The sequence below is a fragment of the Papaver somniferum genome, chromosome 3 (assembly GCF_003573695.1).
Source record: "Papaver somniferum cultivar HN1 chromosome 3, ASM357369v1, whole genome shotgun sequence".
NCBI lineage: Eukaryota > Viridiplantae > Streptophyta > Magnoliopsida > Ranunculales > Papaveraceae > Papaver > Papaver somniferum.
Window position 1 is genome coordinate 66,658,113 of NC_039360.1, and position 15,895 is coordinate 66,674,007.

Below are 15,895 nucleotides of genomic sequence, written 5' to 3' on the forward strand. Positions count from 1 at the left end.
ATCATATCTGCAACGGAAGTAGGAGGCTCCGACACAAGGGTAGCTTCGGGAACACTCAAATTTCTTCCCCAGGCCTCAGACACCCGCGCCTTGGAAGACATTTCCATCATACGACGGGTATACGCATCAGAATCCTTTTCACACAGCAACAGGGGCGGGATGAGGGACAAATAGCAGATTCTTTTCCTTGAGCCAATCCATTATGGCGTCCTCACCCTCAGATGTCGGCGAATGAGGAGATCCGCAGCAGGCGAATCAATCACCGACTTCCCCTTTTCTGACACGGCCCCATCAGCACAAATGTCGGCACCCAATGCGCACCATGCTCCTCCGCGCCACCATCTTGAACAGCAGCGTCTCCGTTACTAGCACCCCCGAGGACATCCCAATCATCATTGGGGGAAGTAGAGAGAAGTCCTCAGGAAAATCGAGGGCATCATCCATAAACTCCCCTGTAGAATACAGCCGATCAAAAGAAAACTCTTGAGAAAGGGTGGGGAGAGTATCCGTGGCATCCCCAACAGGGACAGAAATATCACCAATAACACCGTCATCAGCTACCACGGCGTTGTTTCTCCCTTCATCACCATCTGACCCACACAGACCTCTTCTTCGACATTGATAGGGGAAGTACCAGTACGTTCCTCCCCATCTGTAATCTCCTCATCCTCAGCAAACTCTTCGTTCACCGGACTTGTAACTTCTTCATGGGCCTCAGCCTCACCCATCACAATGGTAGAAGACTGCTTCGGCTTAATCTTTTTCTTCTTCGACACCTGAAAACCAACACCACAAAAAGAATTATTTTTCCCGAACAGTTGAATTTCTAAAGAAGGAAAGCGCAGCTAGAATCCGCGTACCTGAGCAGTCGAGGCACTCCTCGGTGGAAGTATAGCACCAGAACCTTCCTCCTCGTCTCCCTCACACGTCAAGGGCATAAGGAAAATTCATACCTGCGAAGTTTAAACGCCAGGGACAGAAATCTCCATAACGAGCAGGAGGAGATTCACGCGGCTTGCTACTCTCAGTAGGACGCCAACCGCGGGGACCAGGGATCCAACCGTACGCCCATGGACCAACCACTTCGATAACGGTAGCGTGCCACTCGTAGTCATGGTCGCGCTTGATCCTCTCGCGGGCCGGGAAAAGTTTCCGCTGACTAGACCCCTCCGTGCCGGGAACATACTTCAGCTTGGCATCGCTGACCTCATTTAACAACGAATTTCGCCCCGAGGAGCAGCGAGATTCCGAGGCTGACACTCCACGGCTTACGGTTCCTACTGTTGACGTAATCACCGAAGGAGTTATTGAAATTCTCAGGAGTATACCATTCCTTCTCCGCGGGATTGGGAACGTAACAAGTCATTGTCGTCTCCCCCTTACTCCGCAGATAGCATCCTTCAGGGCGGGAGATAATTCCCCGATAGTTGCGATACAGAACGGCTGTGAGTATTGGTGGAAGAGCCTTCACGACTAGCAAGCACATCATAGTAGAAGGAATCACCTGACTTGTACAACGGCAGCATAAGACCAGCTTCGAACGCCAACCGTGGTCAACAAATGAAATTCATCGAACTCATACTTTGAGATAAGCTCATAAGTAATATCATCCTCAGGGGCATAGAAACGAACCTCGAAGGCTTGAAGCTCATGCTTTTCCTTGAAAATTCGAGATCAATATGCTTGAACGTTACTTTTTTCTTGCTGACCGAAACGCTGCGTATCAATGGGGCAGCCTCATCCTCCTCGGCGGGACCGGATGAACCAATGAACGCCTCGGAAGCCTTTCTCTTCAAAGAAGGATTTTTTGAAGATTCAGCCCTCGGAACACCACCTTTTGTACTCTTCCCTTTAAAAGAAGTTGTAGGAGGGGGCGGCAGATGATGCTCGGGCACTAGAGAACGTAGAGGAGGAACATCAAAAGCGACAGCACGAGTCGGTGTCTGCGTACTCCTAACATCATCACGAGGACGAGACACCGCGCGATCAAAGACTTTTCGAGCCCCAAAAAGATTTTTCAAAGGAACCTCTTCCCTAGAAGATGAGGCTTTCGCCCCAGAAGAAACTCGACTTCTACGAACATCATCTTGAGATTCTCTACGCGGAGGAGATCTCGATAGACCAGAACCAGGAGTCTGATAAGGAAGCCGCGGACGGTCAGACATGGCTGCGAAAAGATTAATCATAAACAAGTCAAAAACAAACTCAAGGACATTACCAACGATCAAAAAACCACATAAATAGAAATCCACACACGATAACGCAGAAACCCTAAAATTAGCATACGTGATCGAAATTCCATAAAATCCCTACCCTAACAATGGCCTCCTTGATTTAAGACGAAGAATAGGGGCAAACTAGCATGCAAGCATTGAAAGAAGTTCTTCATCACAAACAAGGAACAACAGTAGCAGAAAATTTACAAATCAACATAGCGTAAAACCATGGAAACAAAGAAAAGAAAAACTTACCAGTAAAAACAGCAGCAGAAAGAACAAATCAGAAATAAAGATGAGGCAAGCGTGATTAATGCTCAGTGGAAAGAATTTAAGGGATGAAGAATGAAGACTGACAGAGAATTTAAGGGCTGAAGAATGAAGACTGCCAGAGAATTTAAGGGCTGAAGAATGAAGACTGACAGAGAATTTAAGGGCTGAAGAACGAAGAATTAAAATCGAGAGAATGTTTAGGAAGAATGAAATTAATTTTCTTTCTCTCCTTAATATACCCGAAAGAAAGAGAAGGAAATTAATGGAGGAATGGGAAACGTGCCCGTTACATGAGCAGTTAATGCACAAATAAAAGACGTGCCCAAGTATCTAGGAAAAGTTATTAGGAGAGATAGAAGAATATGCAACGACTATTTTCTTCAATGCACCCATTAAACATTCAAGCCCGAAGAAAAGGGGCAAATTGTGTATACATATATCTCACCATCATACACGTGTATATAGAAAAATACGTGGAAAGCATGCAGGCCAAGACATCAAAATACGATGCACTACGGAACACCAAATAAACCCAAGGAGTTACTTTATCTCATCCCAAAAGAAGCTAAGATCAACGGTGGAGAGAAAGTTAGCTGACACGGACGTGACAGGGGCAGAAGACACTTGTCTGACACGAGCAGGCATCTCAACCACCCTCATTAAACACTCTGAGCAGTATACGTGTCGATCAACCCGTGGAACGAGCGAGGATGTCTCTGCGTGATCAAGTGGCAAACGCAGACCTCTGCGTGATGGACACAAGACACTAGAAGATAAGGTTCCAACGGCATTCAGGGATGGGTCCCACACTCTAACCCTATAAATACCCCCTCTCCACCAAGAGGAAGGGGGATCGGAAAAATCAGGAAGGGAAGGAGAGAGAGATTACGAGTGTAGTTAATCCTTTAGAAGAGAAAATACATGTAAACCCAAAAGTCATTCGACTACTCTTGTAACCGTGAAGAACATAGTGAAACAACAAACCCTGTGGATGTAGGCCTTAGTGCTGAACCACGTAAACCTCGGTCTTGTTTACATTTCAGCACTTTATATCTGTCTAACCCCATGGATCTTTACTTGTACGCTTTGCTTTCTTTGTTTTTACCTATATCCCGTGCGCAAACGCCCCGCATGGAGTTGTTAGATGAGGCTGTGATAAACCCGAAGGTTTTGAGCTAAGGAATCAACACTAAGATTTCATCATCACAAATCACTCTAGATTACGATGATTGGTTATGAACATTCGGATGCCTTCGTGATTTGAGTGTTCACAAGGGGAATAGCTGATATTTTTATCTTTTCTAAATACTTTCTACCATGGATACATACTGGAATGATAGGAGTGAAGATACATCGAACGATGGCTGAGGAAGTTTTTTTTACAATTACACACGATTCTTTCGTAGTAGAAATCCAAAGCTATGTTTGTTTTGTACACATGGCTGAGGCTTCTTATATAGAGGTGCACAAAATTCAGATTTTGCCCGTATTAGGAAATCTAGTTAACTTAGGTATATCTTTTAAACAGGGTACGTCCCGGCTATTCACGGAATAAACAAAAACAGTCAAAACAAGAAACTGATGGCAACCAATTATATATTGCCAAGTGTTCTCACCAAAACGCTCGTTTCACAAAACGCAAAAAAAACTATTTCGACAAATAGGAAATAAGGGTTTCCTCACCGTTTAATGTGAGAGCTTTATTTGTCTAGGCCTTTAAGTCTTTAGATAATCAGCAAAGGGGCACCAACTATTAGCGATGTCATTTTTGTTCTATAAAACCCTATCAAAATTTAATAGAACTGGCCTCACCCATTATTCATGATTCCAAAGGGCTGGTATAGCAAATAAGAACCTAAGAAACCCTTTAACGATGTTGTAGATTGAATTACTGGGAGAGACCGGACCTCGACCTCGAAACGGACTACGCACATATCCTTCTATCTCAAAGTTCAATTCATGACGTTTTGCATCTTGGCTTCATCATTCAGCTCAAAGAACTTAAAAATGCAGGAACATGGATACATATCAAAACAAAGAATTTGATTAAGGTTCATTTCTCTATGTTCAAAAAAAAGGCTTCGACGCTCAAACGCTCAATTAATTTTGTACCGAGCTAAAGCAGAGTAAACGTTAGTGAGTTGGACTAAAGTATCCTCTATAAAATATTTAACTGGTATATGAAGATTGCGTTGCAGAAGGAAAATGATTATTGTAGTGTAAAGATAAAGATGGTCAAAGTAAATTAAGATTAATACGCACAAATTTATATACACGGTGAAAATGTATATACCAAGTTTAAGATTTATCAAATTCTACTAACATTGTACACCAAGTATACTTGGATGTTACCTTCTTCTCCCTGTTTAAGTTTGAGTACTCGTATGTTTCTTGCAATCCAATAATATAGTCGGTTGCGGTCTTCAACTATAACATATAGAACAATGCATACAACTATTGGTATTTAATATGAATGGAGATAAGCACATACAAAAGAAGAGATTAAATGACGGGCATCGGTCAAACCAGTTTATTGTCGAACCTTGGATGCCATCCTGTACAAAGTCATGGTCTTGACAAACACAAAGAACCATAATTAACCTATAACTGCAAAAGAAACGATTCAATCGAGCTAAACCTAGCTCTTTCCAGCAAGGTTCTGCTTCTGTTTTTGGATCTTCAAAAATATTTTGACAATCTTCTGCTCCTCAACCAAAAAAGCACGGATAATCCTGCACTATTCGCGCAGGTTACGACAATGATCTCAAAAAAAAAAATGTCACAAACCTTACTCTAACTGCGCTTCCAGTCCAGACGTAACTCCACCATAAGCAAATACCATAAATAATGGAGGCAGCGAGAAGTACATGAATCATATTAGAAATATAATAAATTGACTTTTTTTTTAATAAATCAGCAATAAATGTATAAAAGTACTTGCAATATTTGCAATATCCGTAGGTGATGTACTTCTAGATTTCATTTTATGTGTTCCTCCAATATGTGAGTATCAACAAAATTATACTTGAACTTTCGATTTGAGTACGTAATATGGTTAGCTTCCAGGTACAGTTTCAAGTAGTCAACTTACATGTTTAAAGAGATATTAGCAGTATATACTTATTTCCATATCTTTCAGTTTCTCTAGTAAACCCTGAACCTAAAATAAAATAAAATGTATAGTGGTATCATGGCTGAATCTAAGCCAGCCTAAGCTCAGTATTTTGTTTACGAAGTATGGTTAGCATTTCTTCAAAGAGTGCATTTGAGCTTTTAAGGTGCAACATTGAACTTGTAAACAGGAAAGAGATCGTCTTCGCATAAGTTTAAGTTGATGCCAAATTTCGGAATCAACCTAAACTTATGTTGGGTATCACAATATTTACTCAACCATAAAAAAGGAAAAAAAGAACATTAATCCCCCTGTACACGATATCTTACAGGATGGACGGTATGAACTCTGCAGGTAATAGAGTATAGACAAACTAAAATCAGTAACACAGTTTTAGGACTTGCAAGGTTCTCAGTTTAGTATTAATCCCCTATGCAAGATACGTTTTGACCGTTTGGAGCATAGGAAAGCTTTATTAGAATACAAAAAGAAAAAGTCATATAGTCATTATTGTTACCAAGGCGTGACGTCTCTCCCTCATCCACAACAATCAAGTCCGGTGCTCACTTGCAGGAAAAAATGATCTCAGAATGACAATTCTTCCACAACCTAATGGAAGCAAGTGTTTCAAACTCCCATAAACCTCCTCGTCTCTCCCTCATCCACAACAATCAAGTCGGGTGCTCACTTGCAGGAAAAATGATCTCAGAATGACAATTCTTCCACAACCTGATGGAAGCAAGTGTTTCAAACTCCCATAAACCTCCTCTAAAGTACGGTAGCATCTCTGAAATTACGGTAGCAGCCTCTAAACTCGCATACCCGCCAATATGCCTACAGTTGTGGTAATTTCAATAAAGAAAAAGTAATAATTTCACGAAAACATGAAAAATCATTGCACCAAATAACAAAAAACACTGACCTTCCACTTGAATACTAATTCTCAATCCCCAAAATCCCATATTGAATGCGGTTCATCCTTTACGCCATTTTCAGTATTTCATAGAAGAAAAAGAATCTTAAGAGAAAAGGTGATTTCATTAAAAGAGACGGAGATTTACCAATTCATTTTTCCTTGCGGAAACCCATCAGGACTCCCATAAATACTTCCAAGCTTCCAATAAACATATCTGCGGAACAAAAAATAAACGGAAATCGATGATCAACAAACAGTTAAAAAAAAAAGGAATAATACAGGAGAAGAAAGAACCACCGTGCAAACAATGGCTTGACCTTTTCTTGGGTGTTTTATATATAGAACAATCTTGTAAACTTCATCAACGTAGTTTTGGAAATAATATTAATTAATATCTTATAGGAATCTAAAAACGAAAATCATGCTTACAAAAAAAATTTGAAAATGTGATCGTGTAAAGAGAAAAACCACCTTGAAAATATTTCCTATTTTTCCGGGTTTTAGTCTGCAGCAAAGCCACGATTTTTTTGGGTGTCAAGTACCTGAAAACGAAAATAACCACCATCAATAGCTAACATCATTTTTCTTTAGCAAAATTGATAAACCCTAACATTCAAAACTCTAACCGTGTGTGAAGAAAAAAAAACTACCTGGAAAACGATGAGATTCCACCCTTGTTGCAGCACTTTATATAGAGAGCATTATGCCAAATTTTACAATTATATATAACGACGAAATAGAAAAAGAAGACCGGTTAAGTTAACAAAATCTCATACAAAATAGGCGCAATTAATTATTAACCATGAAATAAAGATTATAGAAATCGTGTATTAATTATTAATTATTAATTATTAAATAATATTTTTTAAATAAGGAAAATAATATATTCAAGATTTTGTTTACATTTTATTTGTTTTTTTATTAATTATCAATTACTAAGCATGAAATAATATTTTTTAATAAGAAAAATAATCTGTAAGGATTTTGTTTACATTTTTTATGTTTTTTTTAATTATAGCAAAAAATAAATTAAGAAAAATAATTTTTGGAAATCATAGTTTCTTGAATGTTTGTTTGTTTTGTATTAGCGCAATTTTTTGTTTTGCATTAGCTTTATTCAAATCATAATTTTTGTTCCAAATCATTCATACAGATTACTAAAAAAATCTAACTGATGTGCAGAACTACCAACAAAGATTTGCGGAAAAGATATTCATGACCGGACTAATCAGGTTTTTTTTTAAATTTTATTTTTTCTCGATTTAATTGATAGTTTGGGGATGTAATCAGGAAAATAACATTTTTTATGTATGTAAACGGACAATGGACACTGGACACTTGATGATCATTCGATCCATTTTCTCATCACGTGATGATCATTCGATTTATTTTTTTTATTATCATGATGGAATCGTGATTTGATATATTATTGGCCTGTTAGGAGATTTTCAAGATTTTGTGTTATGCGAGGCAAAAAAAAAAGATTTTTCAAAATTTAGTTATTTTATTTTTAGAAAAAACATTATTCTATTAATTAAAATTTAATATTATATTACTAAAAAAAAGTAAATGGTGGGCCCAGAATCAACCAGAAGTGATGAGATAGGTAAATAAATTTTGAGGGTATTCAAATAAAGGGATAATATTAACTTTTTTAGGGGGTATATAAAGATTTTTGTTATAGGGAAAGTTGATTTATTTAGGGGAAGCATTTTAAGGGGAAAGCTACTGTTATTAGATATGTATAAGGGGAAATAATAACTAAATTTTACTTTTGCAAATTATTTTATACTGCCGAATTACCCCATGACCAAACCCATATTGATCCAACTAACCATGATCACTATAACAGCCGACGAAAGTTCTTTTCACCCAAAGAGAAAAAAGGCACGGGTGCTCTTCTTTTGGATCTTCTTCCTTAAATTCTTCTCATGTTCTTTGATGGCTTGAATTTTATTTTTTATTACTAAGGATTCATCTAATGTTCTGGCTCTTTCTTGGTGCACTCCAAAATCTGAATTCAACCTAAAGTCTGCAACCCTAGAAGTTCAACTTTATCTTTTCTGTTTCTTTTGTTTTGCCAACAATCCTATGTACTCATTCATCATGTCTCAAGGGTTACTGAATCTCAGAGCTGGGTTCAACAACTGTGATGGGAAAGAATGAGGGCGTTCACACATCTGGCAATGTATATCATGGAGAACTTGAAAGTTTCCACAAACTAAGAATATTTGGTACAAGGTTTGAGCCATTATTTATCCAACTTTTGAATCATTTAGTTGTCTGCGATTGAAAATAAATAAAATTTTGTTATGAATCCGTGACATACTTTAACATAACACCTATTTTTATTTTTTTTTGTAGGAAGAAGTACTTGGGCTAGTGAAGGCGCACCATTTTCTGCCCATACATTAAGAATTTTTGCTTTTGGAAAAGCATGAATTATTCGGGAAATTAAGTGGCATCAATCATGCAGATGAGAAATATTTCCTATTGCTTGATTGTAAGAAATAATGTTCATAAATAGATGACTAATATCTTTCCCGGTGATGTTTATTACTCCATCTTCGAACTAGCAAAAGAAGATCTAGGATCCATACAGAACTTAAAATATAGATATCTCAACATCAAGCGGCATCTTGTTTCCTCATGTTAGTTTTTGTGAGAACTTTACTAGGGAACAAAGAGTTTAATCATAAAAATGGTTTAGGTTAGGTTAAGACCGATCAAATGTAAGGTTAGATTAAGTTGAGGACAAAACGGTAAAATTCCATGTTTTGTTAAGGGGAAAGATACTTTTTTACTCCCTCCTTCTAACGACCCAAAGTCAAAAGCAATATATCGTAGTCAAATATTTTTAGCTTTCTTCTTAAACATATCAGCTTTCCTTATAACAAAAATCTATATAAAGAACCACTTGTAAAATTCAAGGTTGCACCTATTTATCACCTACACTTTTTTTATTTACCATCTATCTCACAATCTCTAAAGTAATTCTAGATTTCAATTCTATTTTTTTTCCTATTTGCTACATACAAAAGTCAAATTTACTACAAGTCTATGATACTTTTTTAGCCTTAATTATTATTATTTTCAAAAAAAAGAAAAAAACTACTAAAATCAAAGATTTCACTTATTTGCCACCCACACTTTTCCTATTTGCCACCCTCTCGCAATTTTTAAAACTGATTCTACTTTATAATTATGTTTTTTCCTATGTGCTACCTAAGTCAAACGACTATCACCATCACCATCACCATCCTTATTTATCATCTTCTTCACTAATTTCTTTTTTAATTAGAAAAACTATTAACTCTTGATTGTGTTTTTTTTTTGCTGGAAAATTAACCTCATTAAGACATAAAAGAATTACAATTGTTCAGTGAGAAAGTTTGGCTTAATACTGAATCATTCACCATTGATCCTAGAAGTTCTACAGTATTTGGCTGCCATATCCGCCAACTATGTGAAACTTCTATTTAAAAATTCAAATTTTATAGAACTAAAGAAATCCATAAGTGACTTGCAGTCATCTAAAATAGAATTGTTAAACCAACTTAATTGGTTATTATTTAAATTCGAACAACCTAAAACTACTTCTACATCACTGATAATGATACATCGATCTTTCCTTGCTCTTTTCTCCAAAGTACGGCTTCTAAGACATCAAGGCTTTCATCTTCTTCGGCGTTTTTAGTTAGACCTGAGATGGTCTTGCGCCCAAGATGGTTCCCTACAATATTATTCATGGTCAACTCAATACCAGAAAGATTAGTATCTTTGTCAAAAGAAGCATCACAATAAACTATAGCTCAATCATCAGATAAATTACTAGTGACACATTATATATAGTCCAAGCCGACTGGCTGTATAGGAGGAAAATATATTTGAGTAACAATATTAACAATATTATTGAGGTATTGCACAGTGGCATTCACTAATTTAAGCGTTATTCTAGCAGTAGAACGATGATTGCGAGATTTATTCAGAAAATGGAGGAGCACTTATCTCTCTGAATGCAACATGCAATAGTAAAGACACCCACAGCTTTATCTTTCAGAGATAAATTAGAAAGCCACTTGGAAACCCAATCATACATAGATATACTCAAATTAGCATCATAAGCAATCTGGTCTTTGTAAGGAGTACTAAGAGACCACACTTCCCTAGAAAATGTACAGTGTAAGATGATGTGTTCAGCAGTGTCAGAGTTTCAAATACTACAGTTCTTGTCAAGACCATTGCTAAACTTAAAGATATTAGTCTTAGAAGGTAAAATACCCTCATAACACTTCCAAATGAATAGTTGAACCTTTGGGAGAATTTTAAGTCTCACATAAACCTTTGGGAGAATTTTAAGTCTCCAAATGGATTTATATGTGGGATTAACTAAGGAAGGATTTTGAATATACCGAAATTTCCCTGAGATGATCATGTAAGATGATTTTACCGAGAACTGGTCATTCTTAGTATAGGGCCACATAAGCCAATCGTGTCCTACAAAAGGAATTCTAGTATTAAGGATGGACTGTGCATTAGGTGGTGTGAAATATGCATTTACTAAGTCAGGTTTCCAACTCCTAGTATGATGGTATCTTGGTCTATCAATTCAAACATGCGGAAATTAGGATTAGGAGCAGACATATACAAAAGTTCAACTGGTTTTGTAATCCAATTATCCTTGAAAGCATGAACATCAAGACCATTTCTCATTTCCCAAAAACAGTTTTGAGCAATAAAATCAAGACCATAGCATATACTCTTCCAGACCCATGTTGAGTCTTATTTCTTAATGTAAAGGAAAGCTCGACCATGTTTAAAATACAAAGATGGTGTGAAATATGCATTTACTAAGTCAGGTTTCCAACTCCTAGTATGATGGTATCTTGGTCTATGAATTCAAACATGCGGAAATTAGGATTAGGAGCAGACATATACAAAGGTTCAACTGGTTTTCTAATCCAATTATCCTTGAAAGCAAGAACATCAAGACCATTTCTCATTTCCCAAAAACAGTTTTGAGCAATAAAATCAAGACCATAGCATATACTCTTCGAGACCCATGTTGAGTCTTATTTCTTAATGTAAAGGAAAGCTCGACCATGTTTAAAATATTTTCATCCAAGGATAACAGTGCATAAATCAGTAGGAGAATGTAGAAGTTTCCATGCAGTTTTACTCAAAAGATACAAATTCACATGCTCAGGATTTTTAAAACTAAGACCACCTTGCAAATTTATGAGAACAATTTTTTTTTCCGATTGGTAGGATAAAGACCACCTGGATATGATTTACCCCACCGAAAGTCCCTTTGGGATCTCTTCATTTGTTGACAGATACCATCAGGAATTCGAAAAGTACTCATGTGATAAATAAGAGAAGTTTTTAACACGTGTTGAACCAACACAGATCAGCCTAATTGGTGTATTATAACTAAATATCCTTTAGTTATAATACACCAATATTTTATCATTTAATTCGTTAAGAAGTAAATGGATTAATTAGTGAACAATTCGTAAACCGGTTATCCTGAGAATATTGTTATCGTTAATTATAAATGTAGGTGGAATTATCAGTTTTAAATTAATCAAAACTAGTGAAACTATATATTCAAATTAATGTGTTAATGAATATATAATTTATCGTGCCCATGAATTATGGAATATGAGGATACACAGTCGAAGCTCTACAATATAAGAACACCTGTAGTCGTCCAGAAAATATTGTCCAAACAATTGTAGTCGGTCAGAATATGACGACTCAAATCTGAACAGATTCTGAATTTGGGTTGTCACTGTATGACTGACTGAAAACAGTTGTGGGCGTCACATTAACGACTGCCGAGAACCACCTCAGTCGCCCAGAATATGAAGGCTACACACTTCAACCTTCCTCGATGGAATCTTCTCTATTTAAACGATGATGGTCAAGAACATCCCTAGTCTCCATAATTTCGACAACAAATTGCTTGGTTTCCTTTTCATTTTTTTGGATAGTCGATCAACCTGGCAGTTTAAAGAGAGATCATTTAATACCAAATCAAAAGGTAAAAGCTATTTTTTTTCTAAAGGTGGGAGAAGGTGGTGGTCGATGAGCGGTGATGGAGTACAAGAAGTTTGTTGATGGTGGAGATGGAGTAAAAGAAGGTGGTTAATGGTGGAGAGGAAGAAGAAAAAATTATCTGTAAGTTAGGGTCGGGTTTTTTGTTTTGTTTGTTTGGTTGTTAGGAATGTTTCATTGTTGGGCGTAAAAAAAAATCAAGAAGTGGTATTTAGGATTCTTCAAGATTGATATGGGTGGTAAATAGGATAAGTGGAGGTGGAAATTAATGTACATTAGGTGGTAAATAGGAAAAGCATGGGTGGCAAATAGGTGAAACCAATCCAAAAGCTATTAATCTTAAGTAAGGATTACATTATTGATCCTAGCTATGGCAAAATATCCAAACCTTAGATGAATCCAGCAACCAACATGAACATACCAATTCTATTAAAAACACATTGAGTGGACAAGATTTGGAGGTGAATAAGTGATCAACATTGGGCGTTTGATTTTTTTTTTCTTTTGAATTTCGTTGAACTAGTCAATGATTTATGTACTACTGGAAGATGTTATAGTAGTCTAGATACGAACGACTTTGTAAAGCATTAGTAGGTTGTGAAAACACCGGGGGTACCAAAATACACCACCAACTTTTTCGTAGGAAATCTGTATGGACAAACTCAACACAACTCCGAGAGTAAAAACTCAATCAAGGAAAGTGCCTAGAGTTCTCTATCTCTCTCTCTTGTTAGAACGGTTACATAACTAAATACGTGAACCTAACTACAAAGAGAGTTCTTGGACGGTACCAAAGACTAATTTCCAAGGATAAATCAAGTCTTATCCAGCAAACTAGGTTGGACCTATCTATTGTGATTGATCAAACGCACAACCTGTTATATTTCAATTATAAATATAAACAATATAATGCGAAAAAAAATAATAACACATGTTAGAGCATTGCTCGGTTGAACTCGCATGCGTTGCTATCTCAAGCATGTTTGTCAATGTTAGTGATCAAAACTATAAGTCTTGATTTCTAGCCTATTTATAGATGTCTCGGACTAGGATATAGATAGTGTAGTTGAGATTAGATCTCTTAGCGTTCATCTCTTGAAGACGAAGAACTACTAAGAGGATCTTGTAGAACTTCTTTGACAAAAAGGTATGTGGAGACTTGAACTCATCTATCACTTGGAAAGTCTATTTCTACTATCTCCTATTTTGAGACATAAGTCGTGTTACGATATAGTTTTCTCTATACACATTTGAGATTTCGAGCTGAGTATATCTCGCTTACATATTTCTCGAAATATGTGTTGGTAAGCTTTCGCTTCGACCAAGTTCATCTTATATCATGAGAAAATTTTCGAGTAACATCTTACATGGTTTGTGTGATACAATCATTTGATGTAGGTTTGGAATGTTTCAACAATGATTATTTCAATATCTTGAAAATTGCTTTGATGCTAATAGTGTGTGAAAACGGCTATTGTCATTATAGAAGAATGTTTCAATGATTGCAATAAAGAGTTGATGATGTAACCATCTTTGGATATAAGCATATATAGTGTGTTCGCACATTAGTGTATAAATACATAAACCGGGAACCAAGAGTATGCATATATGTGTATACGAAATTGGTGAAGGAGACAAGATAAGTATGCGTACCCGTACGCATACTGGCGGAAGTTTTCGAACCGGAAATATCTGATGAGTTTGGGAATTACAAACTCCTAAACCAGTCACCTTAAGTATGCGTACCCGTACGCATACTGGCGGAAGTTTTCGAACCTAAAATTTCTGCTGAGTTTGGAAACTTAACAAACTCAAAATCCGGTTGTTTAAGTACACATACCCGTACGCATACTTAAGCTGGTTACTTTGTCAAATCGGTCAGTTAATGAACTTAAAAATTTAAATCATAAGGAGTGCAATCTTTGCAAACCGTGGCTATAATATCCATGATTGATTCAAGTAAATCAAAACGATTTGGTTTCGATTGTGTTTTCTATGCAATTGAAAAACTCTTTAACTAGTTTCATTTGAGTCATATATGAACTAGTTATGGTTAAGATGAATAAGGTTGATATGAGAGCAATCATATGGCTAACCTCGGTTAACTATTTTTGAACCAACCTGGTGTACATGTTTAGGTACGGTTACATAAACCTAAATGAGGGTACATTTCATTTGTGTGTAACAAGCTAAGTTCGATCTAACGGTTGAAGATATTAGCTTGGTTGAATCAGGTTTTTCATCTAACGGTTAATATTGAATGCTTTGTTACCAAGGTAACTTGGATTGCAAACCCTGATTTGAAAACTATATAAAGGAGAACTCTAGCACTGGGAAACCTAATCCCCACACCTCCTGTGTATTACTAGTTGTATAACTAGAGTTGATTCTCCTTTAGCCTTAGGTTTCTTCTCGAGACCCTGTAGGTTAACGACTTGAAGACTTCATTGGGATTGTGAAGCCAGATCCAACTATTATCTTTGTAGTTGCGTGATCTGATCTTGCTGTTTCTATCATGTTGAGTGCAATTGAAATAATTGGCTCGAGATTTTATATCTCCGATAGGCAAGACAGAAAAGTAATCACAAACAAACTTCGTCTCATCGTTTGTGATTCCACAATAACTTGTTTCGCTAGTCAATTAAGTTTATTGTGAGGTGATTGATAATTCTAAGTTATTCTTCGGGAATATAAGTCCGGGTTATCAATTGGTTCATGTTCACCTTGATTTATCAAAAGACGAAACAAAAACTCTTGGGTATTTCTGTGGGAGACAGATTTATTCAATCGTATAGACTTTTCTATGTGAGACAGATTTGTCTATCAAGTCTTCGACTTTGGGTCCTAGCAACTCTTGGTTGTGGGTGAGATCAGCTAAGGGAATCAAGTGCGTAGTATCCTGCTGGGATCAGAGACGTAAAGAGCGCAACTGTACCTTGAATCAGTGTGAGATTGATTAGGGTTCAACTACAGTCCAGTCCGAAGTTAATTGGTAGTAGGCTAGTGTCTGTAGCGGCTTAATACAGTGTGGTGTTCAATCTGGACTAGGTCCCGGGATTTTTCTGCATTTGCGGTTTCCTCGTTAACAAAATTCAGGTGTCTGTGTTATTTCTTTTCTGCATTATATTTTGTTATACAATTGAAATATCACAGGTTGTGCGTTAAGTCAATCAATTAGAATATCCAACCTTGGGTTGTTTATTTACATTGATTGACACTTGAACATTAGTCTTTGGTACCGTTCAAGTTACTCTTATTATTCAATCGGGCTCGCAGATTTCTATTTGCTGATTGCGGATTGAATTAAGAGTTAGAGAT

At 36.8% G+C, this 15,895-nt stretch overlaps 1 long non-coding RNA gene across 3 annotated transcripts; it reads right to left on the bottom strand.

Moving 5' to 3' along the window:
• Positions 1 to 4,968: 4,968 nt before the first annotated feature.
• LOC113361328 lies at positions 4,969 to 7,059 on the bottom strand. 3 transcript variants are annotated; one of them, XR_003365079.1, is made up of 3 exons: positions 6,989 to 7,059; positions 6,524 to 6,731; positions 4,969 to 6,435 (listed from the first exon to the last, which is right to left on the bottom strand). It is a non-coding gene; the product is annotated as an uncharacterized LOC113361328 (long non-coding RNA). The 3 variants fall into 3 exon arrangements; XR_003365077.1 differs by lacking the exon at positions 6,989 to 7,059 and adding an exon at positions 6,835 to 6,930; XR_003365078.1 differs by lacking the exon at positions 6,989 to 7,059 and adding an exon at positions 6,815 to 6,860.
• Between the last annotated feature and the right edge of the window lie 8,836 nt (positions 7,060 to 15,895).